The sequence below is a fragment of the Excalfactoria chinensis genome, chromosome 11, assembly GCF_039878825.1.
Source record: "Excalfactoria chinensis isolate bCotChi1 chromosome 11, bCotChi1.hap2, whole genome shotgun sequence".
NCBI lineage: Eukaryota > Metazoa > Chordata > Aves > Galliformes > Phasianidae > Excalfactoria > Excalfactoria chinensis.
This window is the reverse complement of record NC_092835.1, coordinates 7,400,427-7,413,974: the sequence shown is the minus strand read 5'-3', so window position 1 is coordinate 7,413,974 and position 13,548 is coordinate 7,400,427. Positions and strand designations below refer to the sequence as shown.

Genomic DNA, 13,548 nt, shown 5'->3' with positions numbered 1-13,548 from the left:
ATCTACAGTAAAGGGGATGTGACCACTATCCTCATCTGTCAGCAGCACATATTGGTTTTGGTTTGACCACTTCTTTTTTTCTGTATCTAACATAAAAAACAGGATTCATCTCATTGAACTTAAGATGGTTGTAGGCAGGTTTCTGGTATAAGCTAGTGGTTGAGAACTTTCAGTGTGTAGGGAATGGTATCTCCAGCTAATGGCCCAATCTAGATAGTGGGACTTCTTTTTACTGACATTGCATACAATTCTAATTATTAATGTAGTCAGAATTGAAACTCAGCAGAGCAGTGCAGATTTCAGTAGTTCTGTGTTAATTGTGCAGGTAGGACCTTCCATCCATAGGTCCTATAAGAAGATGGACAAATAAAAGAAAAATAATATTTGAACTGGTTAGCTTAACTGTGAGATTTTAGTGCAGAAAGAAATGAGGAAACTCAAGGCGCTCACCAGATCAGATGTTACTGCCCTCATTTGTTAACATGCCTCCTCAAATGGAATTAATGAAACCTTCCATTATAGATCAATACGCTCTTTGACTAGAGAATATTATGGGTACCTATTGTATATGCTTAATTAGATTGAAATTGCTTTCACATTTCCTTTATATCAAAAAAAAACCCTGATCTCAGCAGTTTGAAAAAGGGAATTACAAAAGTCATCCCCTTTCCACTGTGCTGCTGAAGCCAGCAGGAGAAGGGAGAAAGGGGAAATACTTCAGCCAACTGTCCAGCCCTGGGCTTCAGTGAAGTGGTGATTTTGGCAGCCCTAGCAGCAGAGCTGTGCTAAGTAGAGCTGCTGCATTGTGCCCATAAAGAAAACAAATGGTAATTGTCATATTATTGTCACAGGAGACTGATGACACACTGAAGTCAATAGGTTTGGACTGGAATTGTATGAAACTATTTTGAGACATTTCCCTTCTTCTCATGTTTTCTCTCCAAAACCAATTTCTTGACAAAACTGTTCTAAATTAATGTGCATCACCTTTCTTCCTCAGCTACTTCTCCTCAAAAACTTTCTCAAATGCTATTCTTTTCATGCTTTATTTCTTGATAGCAATTTATTACTCTTCACATTTCCTATCAAAAGCCACTTCTTCCCTGAAGCTAGTTCTCTTACCACCACAGCCTTTTTCATATCCAAATAAAGCCTTTAGTACTTCAGTATCAGTTAATTAGCTGTCTGGTTACCTCACACTCTCAGCTCAGCCCAGGGTATTTCTGGTGTTTCCAGTGCCAGCCCCAAGCTTTGAGTTCCCTGCAGCATCTGCTGTCCCCGTGGCTGGTGGGCACCATGCTCAGGGCTTGGATGTCAGGGCACCCCAGGCTGCCTCATGATGCAGGCAGGCCCTGCTTCTTCTATGGATGAACTGGGAACCCTCAGCATCTCCCTGAAACAAATGGTAGCTTTAATTCTCAATTCCCAGCCCTGCAGACAGGATGAAGCTGCTGCTCCTTCCCTAGGGCTGACACCAGGCCCAGGGCTTGCTGCTCGCTGGGCTGAGTTCAGTGCCTGCCGGCCTCCCTGGGATGCATTGTTTATCAGCTTCCCTCCTTCCAAATTCTTTGTTTGTACAGTGGGAGCTTTTTGTGCCAGTTTTCTTTTCGTTTTTTGTTTTTTTCCCTTTGCCTGGAGTTATTGGCAGAGCTAATTAACCACAGCATATAAAAGCCTTGTTCTTCAGGGCTGAGCGGTGTGATTCCGGAGCAGTGCTGCCTGGTGGCGTGGGGGATGAGGGGGCGGGCGGGCTGCCTGAGGATGGGCAGATTCTTTTCACAAAGGTGCACCCAGCCATTTCCAGACTGATTCTTGATGGGCTGTGCATCGCATCCCTCCCTGCGCTGTGTTGAGCCTCTGAGTGAGTGGACATCGGTGCCGTGAGCACATCTCACAGGCCAGTGTGTGCCCGTATGGTGGTGGGGCAGGGGCAGGCTGTGGTGCTGCTGTGTTGGCACAGAGCATCTGCCAAAGGGGTGCTGAGCAGCTCTGCCCCACCTGGACACTGTGCCCTGAGTTTTAGGTTCGTGTGAAGAAGGGAGGGCTCACCCCTGAATCTCGAGGGCTCTGGGCTGCACAGGCTGCGATCTTCCATGTGTAGAAATGCTTGGGAAACTTTTATTTTTCCTGGGGAAATGTGTAATTATGTGAGGAAACGAGTGCGGTCAGCGCACCGTGCTCCAGCTGCTCGTCCACCCGAGGTGCTGTCTGTCCGTGTCAAGGTGTGTCCCCCCGTGATGTTGGCCGTGCCCAGGGCTTTGCGTGGGCTCGGGCCCACCCGCGGAGGCGCTGCCGTGGGGTGGTCCCGGGCCGTCAGCAGAGGGGTGGTGGCAGGGCAGGGCAGGGCTGGGACGGGTCACATCCCGTCGGCACAGCGGGGTGGGCGGCCCCGTTCCCTCGCGGACGCGCGTGGGTGTCCGCGCGGCCGAGAGCAGCCGAGCAGAGCCGTGCGCGCGTGTGGGCTCCGCGTCCCCTCGCCCCCAGCCCCGCTTCTCCTGCCTCGGGCGGTCGGGGTGCGGCTCCCGGACGGGCTCGGTGGTTTGCTTCCCTCTGGGCTTGGGGGAAGGGAGAAGGAAATAGAGAAGAAGCAACAGCCTCCAGTTTCTCCCTTCCTCTCATCTCGCTTCACTCCCCCTTGCTCCCTCTCTCTCCCTCCCTCTCCCCTTTCCTCTCCCCTTTCCCCTCCCTCCCTCTTTCTAATTCCTGCCACTAGCTCGGAGCCTCATTCAGCAGCCGCTGCCGGTGGAGTGTAATAGGCTGAAGATGCTGCCGCCTCTGCTCGGCGTCTAGTTGTGAATGGGACTTGCCTCCTCTCCCCCTCCTCCGGAGGTGGCCTCGGGAAGCCTCCAGCCCCGCTGGACGTGCAGGTAGGCACTGCCCGGAGCCGCGGGAGCATCGCGGAGCCGCGCCGGCTTGGCGGAGCGAGCGGGTGGCCGCCGGAGCGCTGCTCTCCCGGAGCGCGCAGCAGCAGCAGCACCGCGCGGGAGGATGCGTGCGTGTCCGCGCGTGGGTGCGCAGCAAACTTAGCGGCAGCAGCGCGGGGCCGGGCGGGCAGGTGTGTGTGGGGAGCGCGGAGGGGCCCGAGGGTTCCGCAGCCCCGGCGGGGAGGGAGCGAGCAGCGACTGCCGTTGGGTTCTTGAGTGGAGGTTCCTTTCTTTCTCCTATTTTATTATTATTATTATTATTTTCTGTTTTGTTTTTTTGTTTCACTGTTGTTCTTGTTTCCACATCTTGCCCGGGGGGGACTGGAAGGGGAAGGACGAACGTTTGTCTGTGTTAAAATGTTCCTCCGGATAAGCAGATACTGAAAGCTCTGAACTGCAAATCTTTTACTTGTGCTGTAGCTCCCAGGCATGAAATGGATATGCAGAAATTAGGAGTGCATGAAATGAGGGGATATTCTATCCAGAATGAATGAGGGAAAGACTTTGATTTATATCTTTCTCCTTTTATTATCTTTTTAATTTGCTTGCTAGCTTTGAAATGCATTACTATTCACAAGGTACCAAAATGGTATCTGTCTCTAACACGGGCTGATGCAGAAAGCATCAGACTCCTGGGTGAGACGTGCGTGAGCACATCCCCAAGAAAGGCAAAATAGATTGGGCTGTGGGTCCCCATAAATACCATTAAGTTTCAGAATAAAAGTGCTTCCTGTGCAGTCCTCGGGGAGCACATATAGCAGTCTGACATCATGATACAAATGCCTTTACCTCCTATAGAAGCCCCCCCTTTATTGTCTACTCTTTTAAATATTCATCTGCTGAGGAGAGAACCGGTATAGGCGAGGAGATCTTTGTACCATTGCTACAAAGGACGGAGTGGCTGTGTAACACAGTATTTACCTACTGAGATATCTGTGACAAAGGAACCTCTTTAGCAAATGAGGTCACTAATTCAGAAATTGGCCTTTTATAAAAGAGAATGCTCATTTCTCCTTTCGCATTCCAGTGAGTTGTAACTCCCTGGGAAAGTCTTTCTTCCTGTTGATTTGTGATGGCGATACAGACCGTGCAGCCTCTAATAAGAAATTAAATCTTTTTAATTCTTTAATAATGAAACTGTTGGGTGAGAAAAGCACTAACAGATTCAGAAGGAGGGAAGCAACTACTCAGACATTACTGAATGTCTGTCTGCCTCTTTTCCCCTTCCCTTGCTTGCTTCAGTCTTTCCAAAGTCTGTGTGATTTCTCCAGGTAGGGATTTTGTTCTCTTTTTCCACACTGGCTGCCCTATATCAATAAATGAATTTACTTCCAATATGGAAGTTCTGCAATAATTAATCTGGCATCTGCCTCAGCTCTGTCCACTGAGGTTTGAAACACAAATCGATGGCTGTACTCGGTCCTTTGGATGATTTTATAAGGAGAGATATACACCAGTACACGGGAGTGGAATTGCAGATGCTTGCTTATGAACAGCATTTTCATAGCAGAGCAGTGCAAATCGCGTTGTTGGGAGATAGGCAGTGAGAATGAAGAGAAGAAGATCTAGTTTTGGGCTTCAGACCTTAACACATGTTTTATAGCATATGTCTTTGTCTGCCATACTACAGAAACAGAAGTTTCTGACTGTACTTCTAAAGCACTTCTCCTTCCTCTTGAGGGAGAATGGCAAAATAAAGTTACAGAACAAAGAGCTACATCTTCAGGAAAAGAAGTGGACATTTTGGAGGGAAGTTACCTACAAGGTACATTTCTCCTGCAGGCTTTTGTCCTTAGGCCCTGGAATGGGATTCTTTCATTTATTTATTTAATGGTTTATTTGTTTATTTCCCTCAGCTTTGCACTAGAACACCAGGGAATTAGCATGATGTGATTTATGGACTTCTCTCCATCAGCTTCAACTTTGCTAACATTTTAAGTGTTGTCTGTCCATAAGAAATCACCAAGAGCTAGATTACTTCATTACCAGAAAAGCCGCTACGATAGAGCACATCAAGAGATGAGATAAGTCATTGCAATTTGTCATCGGTGGTTTCAGAAGGAAATATGCATGGAAATGGATGAATAAGGGACAGAGCAACCAAACTGAATCTTCTTTTGCATAACCATGTGGGGAATCTACAAAGATTAGAACAATTGCTGTGATCTATCTGATAAAACTCTTGATAATATATCACATGATTCCAACTTCAGTTTATATACCATTTGAACAACATTTGATGTATTTGATGTAGTTTGGGTGAAGTTCAGAATTCCAGGAGTTTGAGACTGATTTTTTTCTTTTAGCAAGGCGTGCATTAGGTAACAGGATTCCACAACAATCCCAGAAGGTATTTCCAGCCCAGACACTATAGAAATCTGAAGCAACTTCATACTTAACGCTCGTGTCTGCTCCTCCTGGGTTGAACCCCTTTGAGCGGCTTTGAATCCATTTTGTGAGCTGGATGTTTTGCAGAATATCTTCAGTGTGTGTGAAACAGAGTTCTCATCTGGAATCAATTAATTTGGAGCCATTCAGCAGCATACTTCCTAGACGCTTTACGTCTGAGTGTTTCTGTTAACATTTAAAGCTAAAAATCCACACATGGTTTCTTATGCTATACCCACTAAAAATGACACTTTATTTCTTGGTCCCTTTGTTGGGTCCAACCCAAAGATTCAGGAAATTGAGGGAGGTGGCCATCGGCTTCGGGATAGCTTGGATCTTGGTCTTAATAGGACTTGCTTTGTGATTAAGTCTTGGAGTTTGTGATGTGGAATTTGTTTTTTATTTCCTCTCTCATCAGTTTAGGAACATTATAGTCATGTAGTTCTAACAGTCCTTAATGGTATGTGAGGACGAAACGTAGCCCTGTGTTTGATTACGGAATACTCGTAGCCTGTGAAACTGCCGACTCCTGTAAGGATGCCGAATTCCCAAACCCGTTTGCTTTCCTTCCTCGCGCAAGAAAGGGCTTTAAAGCCATCTGACCGCGGCTGGCGAGTGCCGCAGCAGAGCGCGGTGCCCGGCGGAGGGGCAGCATCGGCGGAGCGGGGCCAGGCGGGCACCAGAGGGCGCTGTCGCTCCGCTCTCGCACCGCCGCCGCCGCCGCGCTCCGGGCGTCTGAAAGGCGTTTTGTTACCGCCGGCAGCGGCGGCGCTCCCGGGGGAGCCGGGATTCAATCTCGCTGCGGTTCGGGCTAATGCTCAGGCAGTTTGTCAGGATTAACATCTTTCTAGTCGGTGGATCGCGTTACCTTCGGCGTCGCGTTACCACCTTGGCGCTCACTACAAAGTTTAGGGACGGTGTAAGTTGAGATTGTCGGAGGAGCGCCGCAGCCGCAGTCTGGGTCTGATACAAACAGCGGCGGTCCTCCCGGCGCAGCGGTTTGTAAGGGATTTGCTGTCTCGTCCTCCCTTTGTCAAAGGCACCGTCAGTTTCTGCTATGCTAAGGGCTGGAGTGTAAAGGTTTAAAAAACGATACGGCAAAACCAAAAATGTTTCTCAGAAATATTGTCAGTGCTTGGGATATCCTATTACAACGTCTTGGAGAGAAGAAAGGCATAGCAGGATGAATTGGTCTTCTTTTACCCGTAGACATCTAGGTCAGTGGAGCTTACAGTGGAAAAACAGAAGAGATCATTTCCCAAAATCCCGTAGCACCTTGAAACAGAAAAGACAAAGATGAACAGAAGATGTTACAGCACATCATTGCAAATGCTGATTGAAAACAGCATACGTAATGGTGCGGATTTTAAGGGGTTGCAGAGTTGAAATGATTCTTGTTTTCAGCTGTCCTGTTCTCACATTCCTCCCTAGACACACATGATGGGGTGAGGGCAGGACATGGGCTGCAGGGGGCTTTGGTTTGACTCTTTCCAATCATATTCCTGTGTATAAGAAAGACAACCTACATGTAATGAAGTGTAGAATTCTGAGCTGAGCTCCAAGGCAGGAAACACCCATCTATACTGTTAGATGCACTCAAGGTGGTGGAAAAGTTAGAGCTGCCCTCCAGAGTACATTACACACGACTGGGACTGCAGCAGTGCCTCACAAGCCAGCAGGAGTTTGGAGACAAGTATGTAGAGCAGCCAGCCTGCTGCTGAGAGTGCCTCTGGGGAGGGAGACATTATGGCTGATTTTGCCTGACAAAGGCGTAAGGCCTTCTTCCATAACAGCTTGGGTGGTGCGGTGGCTTTCAGACATCTCAGCACCACTGAGCTCTGCTGGCTCCAGGAGCCATAATTTAGTTCTTCAATTTTAAAGTGCTGGCTTAAGCAAATTCTAAGGGGGTTTTGTGTTTTCTTGTTTTTGTTTTTGTTTTTCTTTTTTCTCCAGAGTTTGGCAATGAGTAAGAGTCCGTTCCCTTCTGAAGCAGCCAGGGTTCATCAGAATTCTTAATTGTAATGCAATGGCAGGCAGAGTTGGAGTAGCAGAAATCAATGTAAATGGATTAAAAGAAAAGGACCGAGTAACTGAGTACAAAAGAAGAACCATGTTTTTCCAGAGTGATGGGTGAACAAAGCTGTTATAAGCTTCCAAGTAGAATTTACTATTACGATAATGTTCTAGCAGCCCATCCACAGATAAACAGTTACCCACATTATAGACACACTGACGTAAAATTCAGTTGTGGATCACAAAGTCTTATAAAGCAGACAAAATCAAACAGAACTTCGAGACATGAAAGTAAGCAGTAGGAAATACCTCTCTTCTGTTTATGTGTGTTGATATGGCCTAACATAGTTCTGCTGAACTCCCAATGATTACTTGGAGAGACAGGCCCATGTACACAGAGACCGGAGTGATGTGCAGAAAGAATTACATTCAGTAACCCTTTAAAACACAGGTCACAGAATTTCCATGTTTATGAGCTTGGTGGGCCAATGAGTTTAGGTCTCTTCTGTTCCAGATGTGTGCAGTGCTATTTAGTGCAAGTTTTCCTGCTTTACCAGCATGCATCACTACTGCTCCATAGTCTGAAAACAGCCTGGTTTGGATGGTTATGCTCAGTTTGGTTCCTCGTTTCTATCTTCACACAAACAAGTAGGATAGAAATAGCTTATGGGTATGCTTGGCAGCTCTTGTTTCTTTTCACATGAGTTCCATGCTTGCTTGGTAGGCAAAAAAGTTCCTTAATGTCAGTCATATTGAAGAGCTGTTTCTTCTGCACTGCATTTCAGTAGTCTTCATTTTATGCAGAGTTATCATCAGATATTCCATTAGAAAGTTTTACATTTAAGGTTAAACTGATGGCATAGAAACTCTGGTTCAACATAAATTTTATCCCAGTGAGGCTGCTGATATATATTTTAAAATAAAATAAAACTTCAGAAACATATTAATTGGTCTCAGTGGTTAAGTTAAATAGTTAAATACATGCATACATATCATTCTGCCAAGGATAAGTCATTAGTTCAATATAAACCAGAAATGATAGCTCTATTTGAATCAGGAGACTAAACCCCATTTCCATTAATGCTAACTGTTTTATTAATACATGCATGTGTCGGCATTGAGTCATAAATTTAAATGGCCTGTCCCTTCTTGATTTAAAGTAATTATCTCAAAGATCTTGGCTGCTGAATGAATAACTGTAACTGTGTTACTTTTATCTTTTATCAACTAATCGTTTCTTTCTTTTGTATGTTTAGATGCTGTCATGCAAAGAGTTTGTGCAAAGTTGGATAGCATTGAATAATGCAATATTGGAAACAGAACTACAAGTATATACCAGGATGCCTATAAGTGTACCTGCCTTTATACAAGCATCCTCAGATCTTTTGAGCTGTATAGTCTCATATCCTTGTATACATACATACAACTTGTGTATGTGCACTTTATGCACATATATTTTCATTTCATGTTTATTTTAATTAATCTGTTGCATCCTATTAGCAAATTTTACTTGAAGCCGTAGGTTAAGAAATGGAGCCTTTAAATTGTTTGCAACCAGTGATATTCAGCAAGTTTATACCAAAATTTTGGAGTTAATAATTTAATCTGAGATAAATCTTGAAGGAAATATAGGACTTCAAATTGCATTTAGCAAATAAAAAGAACAACTGGTCTCATTAGCATTAGAAAATGCACTTGAACTACTAGGATTAGTTTCTGCCCTTTTCAGAGCAGTGATTCCGAAAGGCAGCCTTTAGTTTTGGATGAACTGACCGAATATTGACTGTAGTTATGTGTTCCTAAGTACAGTTCAGTTCATTTTAGTTCACCAATCAAAACAAGATGTGAAGGTGTATCTTTATTACAGGATGCTTCCTAGTCAGAGCAGACGTGTTTGTAAGCTTTCTCTGAGAAGTGACCAGTATTGAAACAGCTGAGTGCTGCTTGGTTGATTGAATATGTGCAGTAGAGTGATCAAAGCCTCCTATATCATGCTGCAGCCGTCAGTGTTAAATGTAGAGATGACCACTGATGATGCTGACAAACTACTCAAACTTTTATCCAGTGCAAACAGTGAGCAGATATATTTAAAGATATCTATTCCTCGACACTCTCTTTCAGCATGTTTGCTGCTTGCAACTGAAAATTCAGTGAAGATCTTTAATAACGTTAGCGAACGTTACTGTTCATTCAGCTTTTCAAGCCCAATTTTTCCAGACATAAGAGGTTCCAACATGTTGAGAAGCAATTGAATGATAATTCTGTGTGGGGCCCTGATTCAAATAGAAAACTTTGTCCCTTGCTGATTGTTGCCTTTATATTTGTTCCAGTTATAGCCGGTATAGCTCAGAGTATGGCTGATTAGTATGCATTTCAATTCTTTTTAGCATGGTGGCAATTTACATAGCATTTCTTTTTTCTAAAGCAGGAATGAAACATAGCAGACACTGGCATTTAGATACAAACAATTTATCATTTACATACAAAAGGGCTGATTGGGTAACAAGACAAGTGACTGGAGTTCAGATTTAGGATGGTCATTACGGTTCTTCTGTCCTTAAAAATGTGGATTTCACAACACTGGTATGAAAAATTGTGTTCAAAAACTATAAGTATGTAGCCAAATTCCATGTATTAAATTTAACGCTCCTTACAGATCTCCAGCATGTGGAGCCACCTTTGGCTATATCCTTGTAGTGAAGCCAGTTTGAGATGATTCCTTCCTCAGTTATGTTCACAGTTCACAGTTCACTGACCTGTGCAAAGGTGATTTGAAGACTTTCACAGCTAATTGAGGCCTCTGCATGATGTAGGTTAAAACAAAACATGTACAGTACTTAAGGTTACTGTCTATGTGACCTTGGTGAGATCGAGATTGCTCCTCAGCAATGGTGCTGTGCTCCTTGTTTCTGAGGTTCCTGTGTCATCTCCTTGAGTTTATTGATCTTGCTTATGTTTAGATGATATTTCTTGTGCCTCACTTTATTAGCTTCCGCTCCCTCTTTGCAGCATGAAATCAAATACTCAGTGAACTTCTAACCTTCAATCGTTCCCACTTTGCCCTGCTTTCCCATCACGTCACTTTTATTGGGTACAGTGGACTCTGCTTTTCTAGTGTTGTTGTTCTTTCCCCATTTTGCTCTTTTTCTCAACCAGATTTACTTGTCCTCAAACCAAATGTGAAGAAATCCTCTGATTGACTAGGTCAGGCTAACCCAATACTTACCTTCTCCTTTGGCTCTTACTTCTACCTGAATTAAATGAAGACCTCCCATTCCTAGTCTCCTATTTAATAAAACCCCCCACTACACTCTTGTAGTTATTATTATCTGGTAACCTTCTGCATTACTTAGTTGTTTTTTATCCTTATGCAGATATATGCCAAACTACCGGGAACAGATAGATGTGATAAAAACTAGCTCTCAGTTATCTTCAGTGGCTTCCAACCAAACTCCACAGCTGAAAAAGGAAGCACCAAGATTTACTCTGTGCTACAGCAATGTGCTGTGTTTGTATGGCCTTACGGATTAATCAGTGGCTGCTGGCCTAGTTTTTAATAAGAGAAATCAGAGCACTCTCACTGAAAATCACAAGTAGAGTTGCATCTGTTCTTTTCTTTTGAATGTCATTGAGTTGACATTCAGTACCACCTTACTGTGACTTTCAGTATGTATTTATCATTGAGAAAGCTACAGAACCATTCACTTTGTTTAATATGCGCCCATAGATTTGTTTTTATTGTTTGCAGAATTTTAATAATTATTTCTGTGACAAGATACATTTTAACTGCATATTCATCATTTATACTTTGCTGGTTAAAATTATGTCTGGTCATTCTGAAGTGAAGCAGAGAAACTAAATGAGGCTATGAAGTCATTCATTTGACCTTGAATTATTGAACAATGACCTTAATATGGAAATTTAAACTGGTTTTGATTATTGCATTAACTCATGTTTTTAAACAGATCTTACATGGAGGCATGCATTTCATGGCTAAGGTGTTTTTAAGTCATACTTGGGTTAGAAATGCCATCTATACTGTATTATATGTAAGAAATTGCACTAGTATTGGTTTAATTATCCAATCAAATTGAACAAGGAATGAGTTTGGCTGAAATAATCAAGTCTGTAGAGAAAGTGCCAGCTCAAATACTTACCAGGATTTGACAGTTGCTTGTTGTCATGACCTTGGATTCTTTTATGTTTAGCAGGAGGTCAGAAAGTATGCTAGCTGTAATTGCTGCCTTCAGAAGGCTCTGTAGGCCATCCTCTGCAGCAGACGTGAACCAAATTGTCTACATGTGTCGGATTTCTGATGAGCTGGGTATAGATCTGTACTTTGTTCTCACAGCCACTAAATCCTGTTTCTGACCGTCACCGTAACACAGTGTGTGAACCAAGTTAGAATTTGTGTTATCTCCCTTCAGAAATGAATGACCAGCAAGTTATTTCTTGAAAAACTCTACAAAATAGGAAAGCTTAAAAAATACGTGACTTCTAATATTTATTTTTTGCAAAGCAATTACAGAAGGCCGCTGATACTGTAAACTTTATTGTGAAAAAGAAGTAACATAAATAGAACTAATAATGTGTACAAAAGACTTTTCTGGTGATGTTGAGTCACGTTGTCTCCTGGAGAGCACGAATATTGTTGCCCAAATTTATAGCCCATCTGGAAATCAAATCCATTTTTAATAGAAATGAAATCATTCAAAGTAAACAGCAGAAAAAGTTGTGTTTTAATTGTTTCCATGTTCTTAAAAGTAGACTGTATTTAACCCATAAATGCCTTAGGCACTTTATTACTTTGTGTTTATGAATGCTAGTTGTTTCCTGAATTTCAGATTTTCCATAGTATTATGAGGAGTATTTTTAGTCAGATATGAAGGGTTTCTATTTCCTAGTTTTATATGTAGCAAACCCACAGTGAATTTGTACACAGATTCACTTCCTTTCTTGTTCATACCAATTGATTGTATGTATTTCCCGTCGGGTTTTATAAAAGGCCCTGAGCTTTATTTACCTAAAAATTAAAAACGTACCACATTTTTAATGCCATATCAAGTGTTTTAAATGTAAACGCACAAACTTCTGTTTATTTTCTCATGCCCCAAAATAATTTGTCTGTTTCCTTTAGTAAGCCAGGCATATTCATTATGCCTCCTTAAGCCTTTATCCTTATAAATTGAGCTGTCAGTCTGAATGTCATGGATTCTTTTCCCTGCTGTGCCTTGAAAGACAGGCACCTTTCAGCCATGAATGATACCTGAAAAAGTCTTATTGCAAAAAATACTTTTTCCTAGTAGTCTGGTGATGTCATTTCTATAACATCCATGGCTATGTTGCTGAAGTTGTATAAGGAACTGAGAGATCCCCAAATTTAATTATGCTTTCTAATTATACCCTTTCGGTATCCTCCCCGTGTCCCTAAAGGATCCTGGAATGAATGAAAAGGAGCATAATTCCTCATTTATGGAGAAAAATTCTTTCTAGCTCAGTAATCACAGTCAAGATTACAAATCAGCTTAGAGGACGGCATCTGGACTTGCTTCAGGTTTCTGTTCAGTTTTGCAGACAGCTTGGCTAGGACTTCTGCTTATTTATAGCAAAGGTGACTTCATCCAGGTGCCTGCATTTGAGGAGGGGAAAGAATGAAAGACTTAAATATGTTTATTTGGTTTTCTTAATTTAAGAGAGTTCTTTTACTTTACTAGATGAATGTGTGCTCACTTGTTTCTTTTGGGGGAAATATTTGGAAAGCATAGAGCAAAACTCTGGTATTACAAAGGCAAAAACCCCCTGCTTCTCCGTTTTTTAATGTGTCCATGGCATGTCATCTAAAGAGCAGCTTCCAAAGCCTAACAGTAAGGCAAGATAACTTGGCTGAAAAATGATTTTTGATTGGTTCAAAGGAGCAATTTCAGCCTCTCAATAAATGCCCCATGAGGTCTCTAGTATAAGGATCCTATTGGATTCCTTTTATTCACTATATTTCCTACTGGGCAGCAGTCCCAAATGATATTGTGATGTTCACTGTGAAATGCCAAAACAGTGCATAAAACTTCTACTAGTGACAAAAGGGTTAAACAACATATGGATGAGTTATCTGTCTGGAGCTTCAAACAGCCACGTTCTACATCAAAAAAGGACTGCAGCAACTCCTTGATCAAAGCTCAGGTAATTTAATTATTTGCCTTCATGAATCAAGGGGTCTTTGAAACAA

The 13,548-nt window shown here is 42.7% G+C and overlaps 1 protein-coding gene across 5 annotated transcripts in view; it reads left to right on the top strand.

Annotated features, from left to right (window-relative positions):
* Window positions 1–1,771: 1,771 nt before the first annotated feature.
* CDH11 (cadherin 11) overlaps window positions 1,772–13,548 on the top strand; it is a 76,989-nt gene continuing 65,212 nt past the window's right edge. For 3 of the 5 annotated variants that reach the window (XM_072346118.1, XM_072346114.1, XM_072346116.1), the window contains exon 1: window positions 2,372–2,867. The gene's annotated coding sequence lies outside the window, so the exon portion shown is untranslated. Of the gene's footprint in view, window positions 1,862–2,371; window positions 2,868–2,922; window positions 3,056–13,548 lie in introns of those variants that run through there. The other 2 variants (XM_072346115.1, XM_072346117.1) reach the window with 2 other exon arrangements.